This window comes from Tenrec ecaudatus, chromosome 8 (assembly GCF_050624435.1).
Source record: "Tenrec ecaudatus isolate mTenEca1 chromosome 8, mTenEca1.hap1, whole genome shotgun sequence".
Lineage (NCBI taxonomy): Eukaryota > Metazoa > Chordata > Mammalia > Afrosoricida > Tenrecidae > Tenrec > Tenrec ecaudatus.
Genome location: NC_134537.1, coordinates 126,737,611 through 126,755,347, shown reverse-complemented (window position 1 = coordinate 126,755,347; position 17,737 = coordinate 126,737,611). Strand labels below are relative to the sequence as shown.

General features: G+C 39.7%; 1 long non-coding RNA gene across 1 annotated transcript in view; it reads right to left on the bottom strand.

Moving 5' to 3' along the window:
* Window positions 1-2,734: 2,734 nt before the first annotated feature.
* Window positions 2,735-17,737, bottom strand: part of LOC142455192 (uncharacterized) — a 37,818-nt gene continuing 22,815 nt past the window's right edge. Inside the window, exons 2-3 of the long non-coding RNA XR_012785748.1 lie at window positions 14,373-14,454; window positions 2,735-3,045 (exon numbers count right to left, since the gene is read on the bottom strand). This is a non-coding gene — a long non-coding RNA (uncharacterized LOC142455192). The remainder of the gene's footprint in view (window positions 3,046-14,372; window positions 14,455-17,737) is intronic.

Here is a 17,737-nt window from a genome sequence, read left to right as displayed (position 1 = left end):
CAACTCAATGGAACATAGTTGAGATTTGTACAGGGTCCAAATTTACAAAAAATAACTAGGGAGTATGTTTTGTAAGAAAGCATTCAAATAGTAAGAGCATGGACTATATTGAGAAAACACAATAGCCATAGTCTATGGGTGTCCTGGTCATGAAACCGGTCATGAATGTAGCAATTACACAAGGGTACATCAAAAGTGAGCACCACAGCCAACTTGGTTACACGTTGGGTTACTACTAACTGCAAAGTTAATAGTACAAAGCCACCCGCCACTCTATGTTTGAAAGATGAGGTTTTCTACTCCCATAAAGATTACCATATTGGAAGCCCACAGGGCCAGTTCTACCCTGTCCTATAGGGTCACCATGATCAGAATTCACTCTATGACCATGAGCTTTGGAAGTCAGTGTATTTCAACAAATCATATAAACCTATATTAAACAAAAATATGAAAACTTAAAGCTATTGTTTTTGCACATATCCTCCATCTAGATCAATATTCTTCTAAAACTACTGTTCCCATTTCTTTAACCCTTCTCCAAAATAATTCTGTATGCTTTGATTTTATGCCACTTCAAATCTCTGGAAGTCTTTGAATCCTCAAGTTACTCAAATCATGTCCCTTTGAGTTTGGGGAAGAAAAACCAGTCTGAAGGGTCAAGTTCAGGGCTATGGTGTCTATGAGGAAAAGTGTCTAGAGGACAGTCCTTTTGCCCTCAAAGAATAAGCAGGAACATTGTTGTGACAGAAAAAAAACATATGTTGGCCCAACTTTCCTGGCCTTATCCTCATCAATTCAGTTTTTAGGTTGTTTTTTTTTTTTAATTTTTTTTATTTATTTATTTTTAATTTTTTTTTCAGTTTTTAGGTTTTTTTTTTGTTTTTTTTTTAGTGGTCAACAGGACTAATTTCATTGTTTCAGATGGAGATGTGGCATACACAAAGTGATATATATATGTACATACACAATGTTATATACATCTCTTTTTTTTTTGGGGGGGGGGGCTGATACAATTCTTTTCACAGTTCATACATATACATACATCAACTGTATAAAGCACATCTGTACAGTCTTTGCCCTAATCATTTTTTTCTATTTTCTTCTTTTACATTTTATTAGGGACTCCAACAACTCTTACCACAATCCATACATATACATACATCAATTGTATTAAGCACATCCATACATTCCCTGCCCCAATCATTCTCAAGGCATTTGCTCTCCACTTAAGCCCCTTGCATCAGGTCCTCTTTTTTTTCCCCCCCTCCCTCCCCTTTCCCCTTCCCTCATATGCCCTTGGTAATTTATACCTCGTTATTTTGTCATATCTTGCCCTATTCAGGGTCTCCCTTCCCCCCTTCTCTGCTGTCCCTCTCCCAGGGAAGAGGTCACATGTGGCTCCTTGTAATCAGTTCCCCCTTTCCAACCCACTCACCCTCCACTCTCCCAGCATCGTCCCTCACGCCCTTGGTCCTGAAGGTATCATCCACCCTGGATTCCCTGTACCTCCAACCCTCATATGTACCAGTGTACAGCCTCTGTCCTATCCAGCCCTGCAAGGTAGAATTCGGATCATGGTAGTTGGGGGGAGGAAGCATCCAGGATCTGGGGGAAAGCTGTGTTCTTCATCGATACTACCTCACACCCTAATTAACCCATCTCCTCTCCTAGGCCCCTCTATGAGGGGATCTCCATTGGCCGACACTTGGGCCTTGGGTCTCCACTCTGCACTTCCCCCTTCATTTAATATAATATATATATACACATACATATATACATATACACACATATACACATACATACACACACTTATATTTTTTTTTTGCATGATGCCTTATATCTGGTCCCTTGGGCACCTCGTGATCGCACTGGCCGGTGTGCTTCTTCCATGTGGGCTTATTTGTTTCTGAGCGAGATGGCCGCTTGTTCACCTTCAAGCCTTTAAGACCCCAGACACTATCTCTTTTGATAGCCAGGCACCATCAGCTTTCTTCACCACATTTGCTTGTGCACCCATTTGTCTTCAGCGATCCTATCATGGAGGTGTGCAGTCACTGATATGATTTTTTGTTCTTTGATGCCTGGTAACTGATCCCTTTGGGACCACTCGATCACACAGGCTGGTGTGTTCTTCCATGTGGACTTTGTTGCTTCTGAGCTAGATGGCCGCTTGTTTATCTTCAAGCCTTTAAGACCCCAGTCACTATCTCTTTTGATAGCCGGGCACCATCAGCTTTCTTCACCACATTTACTTGTTCACCCACTTTGGCTCCAGCCGTTGTGTCGGGAGAGTGAGCATCATAGAGTTCCAATTTAATAAAAGAAGGTATTCATGCATAGAGGGAGTGTTTGAGTAGAGGCCCAAGGTCCTTCCGCCACCTTAATACTTGACCTATAAATATCGACACAAAGATCTATTTCCCCAACCTCCTATATATATTTGCATGTACATGTCTTTGTCTAGACCTCCATGAATGCCCTTTGACTCCTAGCTCTTTCCTCCATCTCCCTTGACCTTCCTCCTGCCCTACTACCATGCTTCATCGCCACCTGGGCTAGAGTATACCTCTTCTCTAAGCAACCTTACCCTCGATCATTTCCCCCCAGGCCTGCCACTCCCCCTTCATTACCATTTGGGGTCCCATGTTGTTCCCTTGTCCCTGGGTTTGTTAACACCACTTCCTTACCCCCCCCTACCCCCCCATCCCAAGTCCCCCCGGAACTGTCGGTCCCGTTGTTTTTCATCCAGATAGTTCATCCAGCCTGTCCTATTCAGACAGACCTGTGGAGTCACTAACATGCACGAAAACTAGACAGAGGAACACAAAGCAACAGTATACAACCAGACAACAAAACAACCAAAACAAACCACTGAAAAAGAACAGAACAAAACAGTTCACAAGAGAAAAGCTTGTAGTTAGCTCAGGGATCTTTGCTGGCCCTTAGGAGCGTTTTCCAGTCCAGTCTGTTGGGGCAAAAAACTTCTTCATAAAAATCTTCCATGATCTTCCTCTGTCGTTCAACAAAATCTGTCATGATGACTCCCTGGAAAGCAAAACAAACAGTCATCATAATATTCTGAGCTGAGCCCTCTGTCTTGAGTGTAACTGGCCTAACAGAGCTACTTCAAAGAAGCACCTGAACATGCGTGATCCAAGGATTGTAAATTATATAATCCAAATCCAAAGGAAGGAATAATATAGCAGCCTACATTGCAAGATTCTGGTATGCAGAAGGCTATGGATGAGAGCGTGTTTTAATCAGGGTAGACTAGAGAAACAAATTCATAAACACTCTTGTGTATATAAGAAATAATTTTATATAAAATAACAGTTGAATATTAAAAATATGCCAAACCCAGTCCAGATCAAGTTGTCTACAACTCAATAAATAAGTCTGATATTAACCCATATGTTTCATACCAATCTATAAAGTTCTCTTCAGACTCATGAAACACGTGCAATGATACTGAAGGCAGTATGGTCAGAGGTCAGTGGATAGAAATTCTTTGGATCCAGTGGTTTTGTAAGTATCTCAGCACTGGCAAGGGTCTCCTCATGACTTCTCCAGTACCCAGGGCTGCATTAGGTACATCCATGTGACTTCTCCTCAAGAATGTCTTGCAGGAAGTCAGTAGAGAAAGAGAATGTGTCTTCCACCTCCAAGGAGGAAATCCTAGAGTTTTACCTAGAATCCTCAGGGGAAGGCCATGCCTACGCAAAGGCCTCGTTGGCTATATCCTAACTGACAGTCTAGACTCCACCCCTACACTCTCAATCCTCAAACTGACACCAGATTAAATAACTTCCACAAAGTGGAAGCCCAAAATACATTTGCAAGTTCTACACAGGGAATAAGCCTCCAGGGATTTCCCTCTAATCATGATTGACGGGTGGGAATAACCTGGTGATCAGACAGAGAGTATTGGAGAGACAACTATTGTATATTAAAATGATAAATCTGACTTGAACAGTTAAAATCTTGTCACTTGATCTCCCTTCTCCTACACTTGGGGCTTGATTCTTAATATTTCCTGTGGGGTTTTTTTCATATTAGAGTTTATCTCTGCTGTATTTTATCAATCTTGAATCTTTGTTATGTGTTTTTCTATGTTTTTCCACAGATGAATCTAGAGATGAATCTATAGAAATAACCAGAATAAAGGTTTTTATGGATTATGGTATGGGAGATAGGAGGTAAGGGGGAGCTGATATCAAGGAGTTCAAGAGGAAGAAAATATTTTAAAACTGATTTTATTCACATCTTTCTTTTTTAAAAAAAGTCTTTATTTATTTTTTGGTAATTAGCATTTGCTCTGTATCATATTGGTTATCCAAGACTTATTCCTGGTTACAATTCATTCCATTAAATTATCTTAGTAGCTTTGATCTTGCTTAACAGACTGATAGATTATCTCTTTGAGCTAGTTAATCTTCCTTCATGCAGTGCCTTTGGTACCCATTGCTGAAACTTTGCTGAAACTAAAGTGTTCACATAAAATGGAAAATGTTGAACCATGTGAGATTTCCAACTTTAATAGCTATTACATCAAAGTAAGTCTAGCCTTCCCGACTCTTAGCTTCTCTTTGAGGTCTTCTTGACTTTGCTTAGAATGCTTGCTTCATTATTTTATGGGGAGCAGCATTTCTAAAAGCCTTAACAATTTAAGACGATGTCTACATGAGTTTTATTAAACATTTGGTATTAGCTGTGACCTCAAAATAGGTTTCTCTATGGAATGACAGTCTCTGTCTCTCTCTCTCAACAACATCAAGAAAAGTATATTACTCAGAGAACTTGTCTGTAGCCATCCACTTATGGCTTGATTAAACGGTTTTGACCATGAGGGTGGGGTGGGCAATAAACCTGTCTGACACTATCTGGTAAGCAGTGGATTATTAACTTTGAGCTTGGAGGTTCAACCCACCATCCATTGCATGGGAGAAAGAGGAGGCTGTTGGGCTCTTTTGAAGATTTACAAAACACTGAAATCCTACATAGTGTCACTAGGAGTCACAGTCTACTCAATAGCAATGGATATGTATGAACCAAAATATAGTAGCTATTGCTTTTTCACTACCCTTCTACTACCTTATACTAGGAGTTACCTTGATTGGAAATACCTTAAGGATGCTGTGGTTGATTTATGATTTACTCAATTCATTCATCCATCAATGAAATATATGATTTGAAGACAAATTTTGATGTTGAGCATTTGAGATAGTCTCTTTAATATCATGGTCAAGAAGCAAAATGTTCTTTTTAGGAATTCAATCTCATTTTAACAGTGATGGAAAAGAGATCTTTCCTGTGAACACCACACAATATGCTATATTCAGAATCTGATGTGTAAGACAGATCAATTCTAGGATCTTCTCTGGCTCCTTAATGAGTGTAGCCTGAGGCTTAATTGAGAGAAAGTTAAAAATATGAGTTGAAATTGACTCTACTGCAATGGGTTAAGACTAGCCTTGGATATCAGACGCTCTAAATTATGTCTGCCTCCCAAATCTGTTTGACCTTGGTCCGTTTCTTAGGCCCCTTAAGCTTCAGTCTCTTTATCTCTAAACCAGGATCAGGATTGTATTTATCTCCTGGAGCTAGCGGGAGGATTAAATGAGATAAGGTACTTGAAGTACTTAGGAGAGCATCTGGCACTCAGTAAATGCTCAGTAAATGCTCCTTCTTTCAGCTGCTGTGTATCCGCCACACTAGAAAACTGTGTTAAAATTGGAAATTTAAGAAAATAGTATTAAAGGTAATTTTTTTATGTGCAATTATGGTCAATTGTTTTCATTATTTCAGGTGTAGTGAGCATATTTGGTCAGGGTGTCACTGGTCATGTGGTGTCCAGGGCTGACAATCTTGAAGGTTGCATGTTGCCTGATTTTTCTCCTGTGGAGCTACCAGTGCATTGGCACTGCCAACCTTTCCATGAGTAGCTGAGCACATGCCCACTGCACCACCAGGGCATCTTAGAATAAAATGAGCCATTTCCAAAAGAAACCTTTAATTTTCAGACTAAAGTTGATCCGCTTAAAAATGTTCTTGTTCACAAGCAACCAGCAGTTAACACAAAATGATATTAAACTAGTATTTATCAATTTTCTACACATATGAAGCTAAGTCTCGTAGTATTGCTCCTGGGGTTCCAGTTTATACATGTTGTTGTTAGGTGCCACTGAGTCAGCTCCAGTCACTGCTGCCCTGTGCACAACAGAAGGAAACCCTGCAAGGCCCTGCGCCATCCTCACAATTGCCCTCATGCTCGAGCCCATTGATGCAGCCACTGTGTCCACTGATCTTCAGGGGGACCTTCCCCCCTTTCCGCCGCCTCTCCACTTAACCAAACATGATGCCCTTCTTCAGGGACTGGCCTCTCCTGACACCATGCCCAAAGTCCGTCCGGTGAAGCCTTGCCATCCTTGCCCCTAAGAAGCACTCTGGTCTTCTTTCTTCTAACACAGGTCTGTTTGTCCTTTTAGAAATCTATGGCACTCTCAATATTCTTCTCCAGCACCGCAATTCGAATGCATCTCTTCTATGCTCTTCCTTATTCAAGGTCCAACTTCCACGTGCGTATGTGGCTATGGAGAATACCATGGCTTGGGTCAGGTGCACCTTAGTCCTCAAAAATTCACACATGCGCAGGTTTATTCCAAAAAAAGCATAGTTAGTTATACATGCTTCTGTGGATGAGGGTAGGATCAGTTTTCTCAGCAAAACACTTACTGTACCTGCCTTTTGGGATTCCAAGAGGGGAATCGGTATGAATTTACTCAAAGGACACAGGGCTTTCACGGAGGCACATAATAAGGAAGTTTTCAGAACACTGGAAGATGAATCGATGAGAAAAGCGTCAGGAAAGTTGTGCTGAAGTTTTTCTTTTTCTCTCAGGACTATGCATCTGTTAATTCTTCAAGGCTGCATAGGCTGACAGACGAGAACTTTGTTGGGAAACCTTACCCCATCCACTCTACCACCCTGATCCGCCTCTTCAGACTCAGTTTTGTTCTCAGACCTCAAAAGAGTTCTTCCTTGGACACAATTAGAGTCACGTGAAGATGCTAAAACTGCCATTTTGGTAAGCTATAAATCAAAGGGTACAAAATTCATTAGGGAAATGTTAAAAAAATTAAGACACTGCCTTCAAGTATACAGACCTGATGTAATAGATGTTGAGAAATAACTTCTTATCTTGATATTTTGTTTAATATAGATGTCTATTAAAAAAGCAATACTTTTTTTTCCAGTTACCTTCATATTAATCTTCACAGTATGTGAGAAGAGGACTCACCATCTAAAAATTTCCTGGGCATATAAATATGCCTAGTAAGTTTATTCTAGAGAACTAAAATGTAAATGCAAATAAGACATACTTTTAATATTGCCCAAGGCACTAGGTAAATATTTTAAATATTAAAAGTTCATCTGAACAAAGGCAGAAATCAATTGTTTGTTCATTTCCCCTAATAAATCTTAATAATTAAGATCAGGGAGAATAAAAAGAGTCTTACAGTCATCTGACAGCATTAGCTTTGAGTTCAATCAATTGTCCCTTATAATGGACTGTCTTCACTCAAATTTTTAAATTAGAATGAAAGATAAAGTGGGATACGACGACAGTGAATACAGAATTCCTGGCTTGTTTGCTTCTTCTCTAGTCTGCAAAGCCCAACTCTAAAAACCTGAAATGGGGAGCGTTTCCTCACTCCTCACTTCGCCTACAGTAGTCTCTTCTTTCTAAGACAGCAATGACAGAAGGAATTCCTTCATTCGGCTTCAGAAAAACTCCTCCTTTTGAAATCAAAGCCTAAAGATTAAGGCTCTTTTAAACCATTATGGTTGGGGGCCATTATCATAAGCTGTATGAATATTGAGTGACAAATAATACCTGATATCCCAGTGGTCCCTTTCAAGCACCCTGTAATGTCACTCGTAAAATTACGATGAACCCCATCCTTCACTGATTGACACAGGTAGGCGAATGACCTTCATGGTATCCGGTGTCCTGCTAGTTTACAGATAGTGCACTTGGTCTGCTTCTGGAGTCTGATCAGGTTTGGGCATGTAAATCAAAGCTCTCTTATGTGATGCAGATAAAAGATGTCAACGCAGCTCCTTGGTACCCCCCTGGTCTTGGACCAAGGAAGTGCTAGTAAATATTTAACGATTTGTTTAGTTTCCAACTTCTGTGATGTAAACACTCCAACCATGACCATTCCAATCTATCAATGTGATGTTGCTAAAGGACTACAAGTGGACCAGCACAAGCATACCACTGGTTTGAATGCCCTGCACCCAGTTGGGAACATGATTTCAGGCTTTACAAGACTTTACCAGAATGCTAAGTTAAACTAGCTGCTTAACTAGAAAAGAAGAAAATTGAGGTGCTTCTAAAACTAAAGCATTTAGAGAAGGAATCAAATGATCCAGGGTAAGGAGGCTTTCTACTCCCCTAAATAGTTACAGTCTTAGAAACCCAAAGCGGCAGTTCTATTCTGTCACATAGGGTCCCAGTGACAGGTGGGACTACCATGTTTGAAACACATCCATTATGTTAGATAGAAAAGTTTGCAAGGTAGTCCAGGGCCTTCCAGCCAAGGGGCTCAGGGCACAGCTGATTTATGAACAGGCCGCCCATATGCTGTCCCTTTAATGATGCACTCCATCCAGGACACACTGGGGCAAGCCCCCTAGAGAGATGGCCCTTCTCTGGGCTGACTGGAAAGAGGTGGAGGTAAGCCACATTCCAAAGCACTCTGCCTGAGGGCAAGAGGATCTAAATCCTTGGCTAATGATCAGAAAGAATTCGATGGAGATTTAATCCATGTGGGGTTTTTCTCATGGATTTGGGCTTCCACTGGCATCCAGGCCCTTCTGCAAATAAGGTGCTCAGAATTAAAATTCAAATACAAAGGGAAAAAACTTCTTAAATGGAGCCTTCCTAATAGATCATCCAGGGTCAGTACATCCCCTCTTTTTTCACACATGGGGTTCATTTCCAAGCCTTAATCTTACCTGAAAAGCTGAACGGGAGACAACACTGGGGTTCTTAAAGTATTTGGGCACATTTGTATGTCTTACGGTGGGCCAAATTCATCTCTGCTGAGAATAGAAATAGTCTTGAATGGCAGCTGAGGCTGGCAGCCCATGTGTGTGCAAGCAGCCTGGTGGAGTACCATGCTCTCAGGGACACTAGCCGATGTCGAAGAAGTGACTATGACATAAGGTGAGAGCAACTGCTTGGGACCTAGTTGAAGCCTCTGCAGGAATCCAAATCGGTAATAAAACCACCAGTCCAGACAGCTGTTTATTCTCTCTGGTGATCTCACCAGAATCCAACGGGAGCATGTTTCACTGTGCAGTTTCTCAACCTTGCCTTGGCTTTTGATTCAGTAGATTTGGATGACACTTGGAATCATCCCAGGAAGTTCTGATATTATGGTGGGAATCTAGGACCACTCTTGGAGAGTGTCAGGTCCCACAAGGCATCAGATTTCTGCTTTGGTGATGGTGCCTTGCATTTCTAGGGGAGAGCATTTTGTTTGATGCTGGAGAGAGTGGGGCTGTTTTTGTCTTTTTCTTTACTAGACTCTCAATCCAGGAATGAAGAGCGAATTCAGGATTACTTAATAAAACTATCAAATTACAGATATAAACACGAGCAACTTTGAAGCGTGGCACATAGTAAGTTCTGTGCAGGGTTTGTGACTATCAGCCTGAGTGTACTAGTGCAGTTGTAGAAACCTACCGGAGTCGCCCTACTATGTGGAGACTTAAAAATCACACCCCGTCCCACCGGGCATCGATGATGAGATGATATTTTAGGATAAGAAGTGCTGCCCTACAATGCCAAGAATTAAGCTGCGGTGTGCCTAATTCTATACCTCGAGTCCCGGGCCATCTAATTTGCAGCTTCTAGCGCATGTTCTAGAGGGTAGACTTTGGCTCGTACTTAACGGAGGTCCGTGCTATCTCGCCTTTCCTGTGGCAGCGCTAGTTCTCCAGTGAAGCATAAATCCGTCCGCGAAGCCAGCAAAGTCACAGCCTTGGAAAGAAGAGCAGACACTTCAAACGAGTGTCCTTTTTCTGTGCTAATGACAGTTTTTGAGTGAGCTGAAGAAAATCTGGTAGGAAGTTTCTTGATTCATTAAGTAGGCTTAGATTTTCCCCTTCTGATGCTTAACTTCAAGAGAGCCGTTCAGCCAGAACCACTGTGTAACGAAAGGACTCAGCTTCCAAAGAGTTTAGCAGCCCTTACCTTATTTAAATTGTTGCTTTACCCATTTTTGAGATAGGTATGTACAGCACAAAAAAAAAGCTTAGTGTTTTCAAGGAGCATAAATCAAGGTTCTTAAAGTCACTTTAAGTTTGTTTTGACATTTTCTGTACTTTATCACAGAGAAGCAGCTCATCTCCAGGGTTAGTAAAACAAGTAACATAACATTTTATGCCCTGTGTTAACCCATGCGATATCTCGCACCTACATTTAGACCTGCCAGCTTATTACACAATTTATAGCATCAGCAAATGCCCCGCCCCGGTCGCTCATACCTTATGGACAGGATACTCCTTATCGATGTTTACTTGGAAAATAACAGAAACTATTTTATCTGCTCCCCAAATCTGTAGAATTATGGTAACTCTCGTGTTTGTTTTTTAAGTGTCTGCATGATGATGCTTTGAAGGCAAACCTTCCGTATGAAGACTTGGGAACTATAAGGTTCTTCGCTGTGTGTCATGGAAACTCTTAGGCCAAGGAAGCATCTTCGCTATCTAGTGTCGCCATCTCAGAAATACCCTAAGGGGATGACTTCAACAAATAAATATTTTTCTCTCAGAGTTTAGGAAGTTAGAAGTCTGAATGCAGAGCCCTGGCTCTAAAGGAAATTTGTTTTGTTGTTTTTTTCTCTGTTGGCTCACAGTTTAAGGGGAAGATCTTGTCTCTTTCAATATTCATGGGCCCAGTGTCCCTTGGGAGATCTCCAGGTGTGTTGGCATTAATCTTTTCCTGAGTCTAAGACGTTCTCCGTGCAGGTCGCTCACGAATCAGGAGTGAACCACACACCCTTAGGACCCAGAGTCCCGGTGCTAAGGACCTCTTAGACCCAGGGGAAGATTGATGGCAGCGTACATGATGATCTCCAAAGGATACTGGGTCCATGGCTGTTGGAGAAGAGGACATCTACCAGAGCTGACTCCCAGAAAGATCCTTCTCCTAGGGCAGGCACCTGGATTTGACATCCTGACCTTGGAGAGAAGAAAGCCATCCTGTTTGTTAAAGCCATCTACTTGTGGTGTTTCCATTATGACAGCTCTAAGTAAGACAGTAACCAAATCAGGATCTCCGTTCCCTATGGGACGGTGGTGGTTTTTGTTACTGTGTGTCACCAAATCAATTCCAACTCAGAGTTACATTGCAGGACAGAATAGAATTGCCTGTGGGCTGTTTTAGGCTATAATCTGTACAGGAGCAGATGTCTAGAGTTTTCCCCCCACAGAGCCGCCTCCGCATTTAAACTGCTCACATTTGAATTAGGCTCCAAACTTTCAACCATGGTGCCTTCCTACATAAAGGCAGAGCAGGCAAATATAAGATGATCTTTTAATAATGACTCCAGACAAGTTGATTCACAAAGATAATGCAATTCATTCACTTGCCAAAAATGAATTTGCATTCTATACTATCCTAGGCATTTTGTTCAATTTGGGGTAATATGAATAAATTAAGCTATCATCCCACTCCTCCAAGAGTTTGTAGGCTAATATAGGAAACGGTGGGTGGAATCATGGAAGCAAATAATTCAAAGTATATTGGACAATAACTCTATACAGAGAGTTAAAGAGAAAACCAAGAGCATGTAGAGGGTGGATGTTGTAAGTACTGTTAAAGTTACAATTTGTTTTCTGGAATCTTCCTGTTTATGCACCCATTATTAAGCAACACAGATTTTCACTATGAATCATTTAGTTAATTAAGGGTCATTATATTCTATTTTATATTAGCATGATAAAACAGGAGACCCATAATCCATAAAATCTTATAATAGTCACATCTGTTTCTTATATTAGAGGTATGTTATTGTCCATGCGAACATCTAAAGCATTTGCCTGCAAATTGCATTTGCTTTTAAATCAGTGATTAATTTACATAGCCAACATATTAGATCCCAATTCTATAAATTATCTATTTAGAAAATGTAATAATTTGAGTGGTTTTGTTAACATTTTTATAAAGAATTTATATAACTTAATCCAGATATTTGATTACCTAACATGTACTTTAAATTAGTGGAGAATCGCAAAGCATGGACAACAAGTTTTAAAAACTGACTCATTCTCATCATGACAAAAAGAAAATATTGCACTTAACCTCACACATGATGAAATCAGCCACATTAATTAAAATGTTAGAAAATAGAACATGTGAGAGCATCAATGTATTTCAAGATAACAACAAAATATGAAAGGATTATATTGTTGCTTCTCATATGTGTCCACAGTCCAGAAACAGCCCACATCTGAGCCCTACAACCGCCTTGGTAATGTTTCTGAGATTGGTCCCCCCCCACACACACACACATTCTCCATTTCATGCATTGCATTTGTTCCTCCTTAAAGCATGTTTAAGTCTTAACTGCTATACAGCAACGATAGCCCTGTTTGGAAATAGAAGCTTCCTTTTTGTGTTAATGAAATCATAATGAGGTAGAGTAGGTCCTAACCCGAATGCCTTCGGAGTGGTGTCTCATAAAAAGAACAGAACTGGCACAGACCCAATGGGCTACAAGGGTGGAATGGTAAGACATCAAGCAATGAGTGAGGGAGATGTGGATGAACAACTAGAAATGGAAGAGATGAGGAAGGGCCTTACCCTAGAAAGGACACCCTGACTTTATATCTCTGTTCATTAAATGCAGCCACCTTGCAAAATTTTGTTATGGAAATCAAGATACCCCTTATTCTCTAAACTATGCTACAGAGGACGCTAAATTAAATGGGTCGATGGTTTAAAAGGCAAGGGGATTGAACTTAACCACTTCCTCCAACAAAAGAATGTATTCGCATCTTCTACTGTGTTCCAAATCTGGCCGGCCACCTTTTTCCACATTGTCCGGGAGATAAGCCAGGGCTTTTCATTTTTAAATGGTTGAAAGCAAAAGAAGAAGCATATTTTGTGACATCAAAAATGACATGAAATGTAAAGGTCAGTCTCCATAAACTTTGATAAAGTTTGGAAGACAGCTCTCCTGATTTGTTTGTATCTTGTCTATTTCTGCATTCAAACCCCTATAGTAGAGTTGCCACAGAGAACCTATGGTCTGTAAAGCCAAAACGTATTTACTGTCTGGTTCTTTAGAGAAAAGTTTGCTGATCTCATGTAAGAATTGAAATCCTCGAGCCGCTCTTTCAGTATCTTGAAAGCCTAATCCAGAATTAAGAGATGGGGTTTCCAATTTTGGCAGGCAGATTTATGATAATCAGAAGAAAAATCTTCCCATATGTGATGTTAGTATGATGGCTGATGTGCTTTCAAACTAAAATAGTGGAACTCTCTATAAGATGTGAAAAAATTCAATATATACCCAGGAATTTGTCAAAATTCAGGCTTACATTTGTCTTTCAGAGATGAGGCTGAATTTGAGGACCAAATGGATGCTCAAAACTACACCACGTTTAAGTGTATTATATTTAGTGAGTAACATTTAGATCATGACTTTGTAAAATTACACAGTCTTAGGGCATTTAGCCAACAAAGACGTGGAAGTAATATTTTTAGCACACTGAATGCATTTATACAAATTTTTGTTGACACTTTCTATTTTTAAATCTAAAATTAAATCTATCAACCAGTAACAGCACAAATGGTTAGGTACAACTTACTCATGGTACCCTATGACAATTAGGTAGACTTCTACTGACATTTTGAGGGAGAATAGGGACTCAAAATCTGTATTTACATGTTTTTGTTGTTGTTGTTTTTAATTAGCATTCGTTCCAAGCCAATTCAGTATGACAGGTGGTAAATCAGTATTGAGGGACTTTCATTGTTCTAACGCGATGCTAGCTCCTCTTCGCGCGCTCTGTAGTACTTGGATCCCAGAAGCAATCAACCATAATGGTCTCACTCACCAAGGCCTTTTAATTCATGGATCATAGACGTGATAAATCATAAGAACTCCTCTGGTGCCTTTTTGTCTAGAATGGCCAGTTCTTGAAAGCCAAGTGCAGAACACCTTTTTAAAGGGCACCTACTCAATTTAAAAAGGATCTTTGCATTCAAATAAATGTAGAGCGTGTAACAGATGTGTGGGCAATGAGAAAATAATACGCTAGGAGGCAAATGCTTAACTCCCTCCCCTCCTTACCTGAATAACTGTGTTTCCATGGATAGATGACGGCTGAGATTTTCATTATGTCCTTTGTGTTCCTTTTATATTCTCCCACAATCTAAAAAAAAAACAACAACAACAAAACCCAATAGTTTCCCCATTTTAGGAAAGGATGCTTTGGGGATTCAGTTCCTTCTTTGAAGGCAGATTTCTTGGGGTATTTCATTCAGAGCAGGCCAGAAGGTCTGTGTTCTCTGTTCTACAACAGAGGGCCTTGGAAAGATGGGGACATACGGGAGGGATTGGTTAATAATCTATGGGGAATGCAGTGAATGCTTAATCCAATTTCTCTCTCAGAGCATATAAACTTGGCCTGAGCTACAAATAGTATATTCTTCATTCTGAAAGGTATGGCTAAAGGCCATACTTCTTTCTCTTGCATGTACATAATCGTGACTACATTTTGCTCCTTGATTCCACATATTGTGTGATGATAGATAGTCTCTATCAATGCCCCGCATGCCCTAGCTGAGCTACCTGGTCCCTTCCTTTCTCAGAGCCACATTCAGAAGTCGCTCCCTCCTCCCTTCCCTTCCCTCGTCACCTTGTGGGGACACAGATTTTGGTACACAACTTTCATCTAACTGAGTTCCTCAGGTGGATGTTGCTAGTAGCATCACTGAGTGTGCTTAAATAGTCTCACCCTCCGTGTCATCAAAGTGAATGCTAGTTGATAGGATTTCATTGGATTTTCACAGAGAAAGGAATCAATGACTATTGACATCCACAGCACAGAACATGTTAAATTGTGCATTCATATGTGTTTAAAGGGGTTTTACTTTAATCATTATTTAATATGATTTTCTAACAGGACAAAAATGGGGACAAGGGCCTTTCCCTTCTGCTTCCCATTTTCCTCAGTGTTTAATCAATGTCGATGATAAAACGATAGACAAAGGCAAGCACATTTGTTTGCATGGTCTTTTCATTTTTGAATTTATGCTAATTGCTATCCTAGATTCTCCGCCAAGCGACGTTCTTTGGGATTAGCTGTTAAGACCTTGGAGCTTCAGCTAGCTCAATATCGACCCTTCGTTGGATAATGCTCTTCACCCTTACTACAATGGTCAATATCGCTGCTAGTTAGCAGAGGGCTGGGAGTGAGCGCTAATGCTGACGGTCTGGAGGACACACCTGCAAGACTGCTAATTCTATCTTCAGGATGTTATTAGACCAAGTCCTAATTGTCCTGCTCCTCTGCAGATCCTGGGATGTCTGATGATATTCCTCGTGTTTATACTCTACCGTCAAATCGGAAGGTTAAGGCTTATTTATACTTATAAGGAGCTGAGTATTAAAGTGATGGAATGGTTTGCAAAATAGTTGGTGCTATTTAATAAAGGGCAAGCAATTGTTTTATCTAGAAATGACCCACACTTTCAGAGACAGTATTTGAAAAATCACCCTAGTTTGTTTCTTTGGATCAGACATTAAAGATTTCATCTGTTATCTTAATTTTGGGAGAGGGTTTGAGATCATCCGTGTGCTTTGCTTCTTTGTCTCCCTTGCGGTTGTTTTTCTTAAGGTCATTCCACAATTGAAAGGAGCCCACGAAGAAGGGGAAAGAAATATTGCTCTCTTGTAAAGAACTCAGAGAGAGGAGATTGAAAGTTGTGCTTGGGGACTAGGAATAGATTTCACCTGTTCATTCTGTCCTTACTCTCTATTACCAGAGGTAATTGAGAGTTAACTGGACTTAAATGAATAATGAATACACACAAATGCATTTTTTATATGTGAAATGAAAATGTCAGATGATTTCAAGGAAATAAAATCTTATTAGATTTGTATTTTCTGAAATAAAATATAAGCCCACCATGCTAGCAAAGTTACTCTAAAGCAAATGAAACATCAAAGAAGCACTATACATAAAATTAGAGGTTTAATAGCAAGAGACAGAGGGGGGACAGGAAAAATGACAGAATGAGAGTGCGTGTAAATGTTTTTGTATTTGGGAAACATCAAAGATTGATTGACGCTTGCTGGTTTTAATCACTGTGGTGGGACTCTCAGTGAATTCTTTCCTACCTTTTATTGCAGAATATGATGACATATCCACATAGTTTAACCTTTTCCTAAACTGGCAAGGCCAGCATTATAGACATTGCATAAGGATGCTCTTGGAAGACACCAAAGGGCGCCCTTGACACTAGTTATTCAGACGACTCAACTTGTTTTGAATATTTTTATCAGCTTCCCTCTTTTCAATAGAATCTCTAATTTTCTATATCTAAACCACTATCTATTTCAAAGCCATATATCAAGCTTGTTAAAATTATGTACAAGGTAGAAGCAGTTGCTGAGAAGTAACTTAAAAAGCCCCCATGAGGAAAATGCACAGAGTTTTGCCTGAGGACTTTTGGTACTCTATTTAAACCACGTTTTGTTGTTGTTTTTTTCTCTTGAACATAGTCCAGATTGCCACATCAATGAATTTAAGATATGAAGGTGTAAATTTAGGGTAGAATACAGGAAAGGAAAAGTCAAGGGAATTGACACAAAAAGTTGCTTTTATAATATGTATGTAAAAAGTAAAATTTTCTTGAAAAAAAACTAGATACATGCACCCATATATTGAATATAGTGGATGCATAAATAATTCACATGTTCAAATAAGCAAAAATTATATAATCATGTGTTTTCTTTATATAATTACACTTCATGAAATGAGAATTTGAGGCTCAGTTCTCATTTTGCATATAAAAATTAAGTTTGTGCATAATAAATCATATTCTATTTCCAATAAATATTTACACAAATGTATGTAAAATATACAAACAAGATTATCCTTAAATGTGTGTATATTTATATAATTATTTTTGAATAGGCACTATCAGAGTTAAGTTAAAAATATTGCTACACAAACATAGAAACTTTTATTTATTAAACAAATATGCTGAAATATGAAGCTATTAAAAATAAATAGGAAGGTATTGTTTCTCGATGTGTCTTCCACTGAGGTCCATACAATTCTGAAGGCAGTGTTTCTACCTCTCTACCCTACCCCAATGATTCTGCATTTTTTTAAATTTTCACAACACAAAGGAAGTTTGGGCATCCTTGAGAAACTCAAATCTTGTTCCTTTGAAATGTTCTTTGAGTTTGGACAGTAAACAAGACATTTGGATGAGCAAGCTCAAGCCTGCAGGGTAGGATCAGGTTTCTCAATGGAATTCTTGCAGGCTAGCCCTCCTATCCTCAGAGAACAAACAGGTGCATCATAGTGAAGGAAAATACAATTACTCGTGCGATTTCCTGGAGTTTTCTTACCATTGCATTTTTCCATGTTCTTAAAGCCCCTTTGATTGTCCTATGTATATGAGAAAAATCTTTCAGGTTTA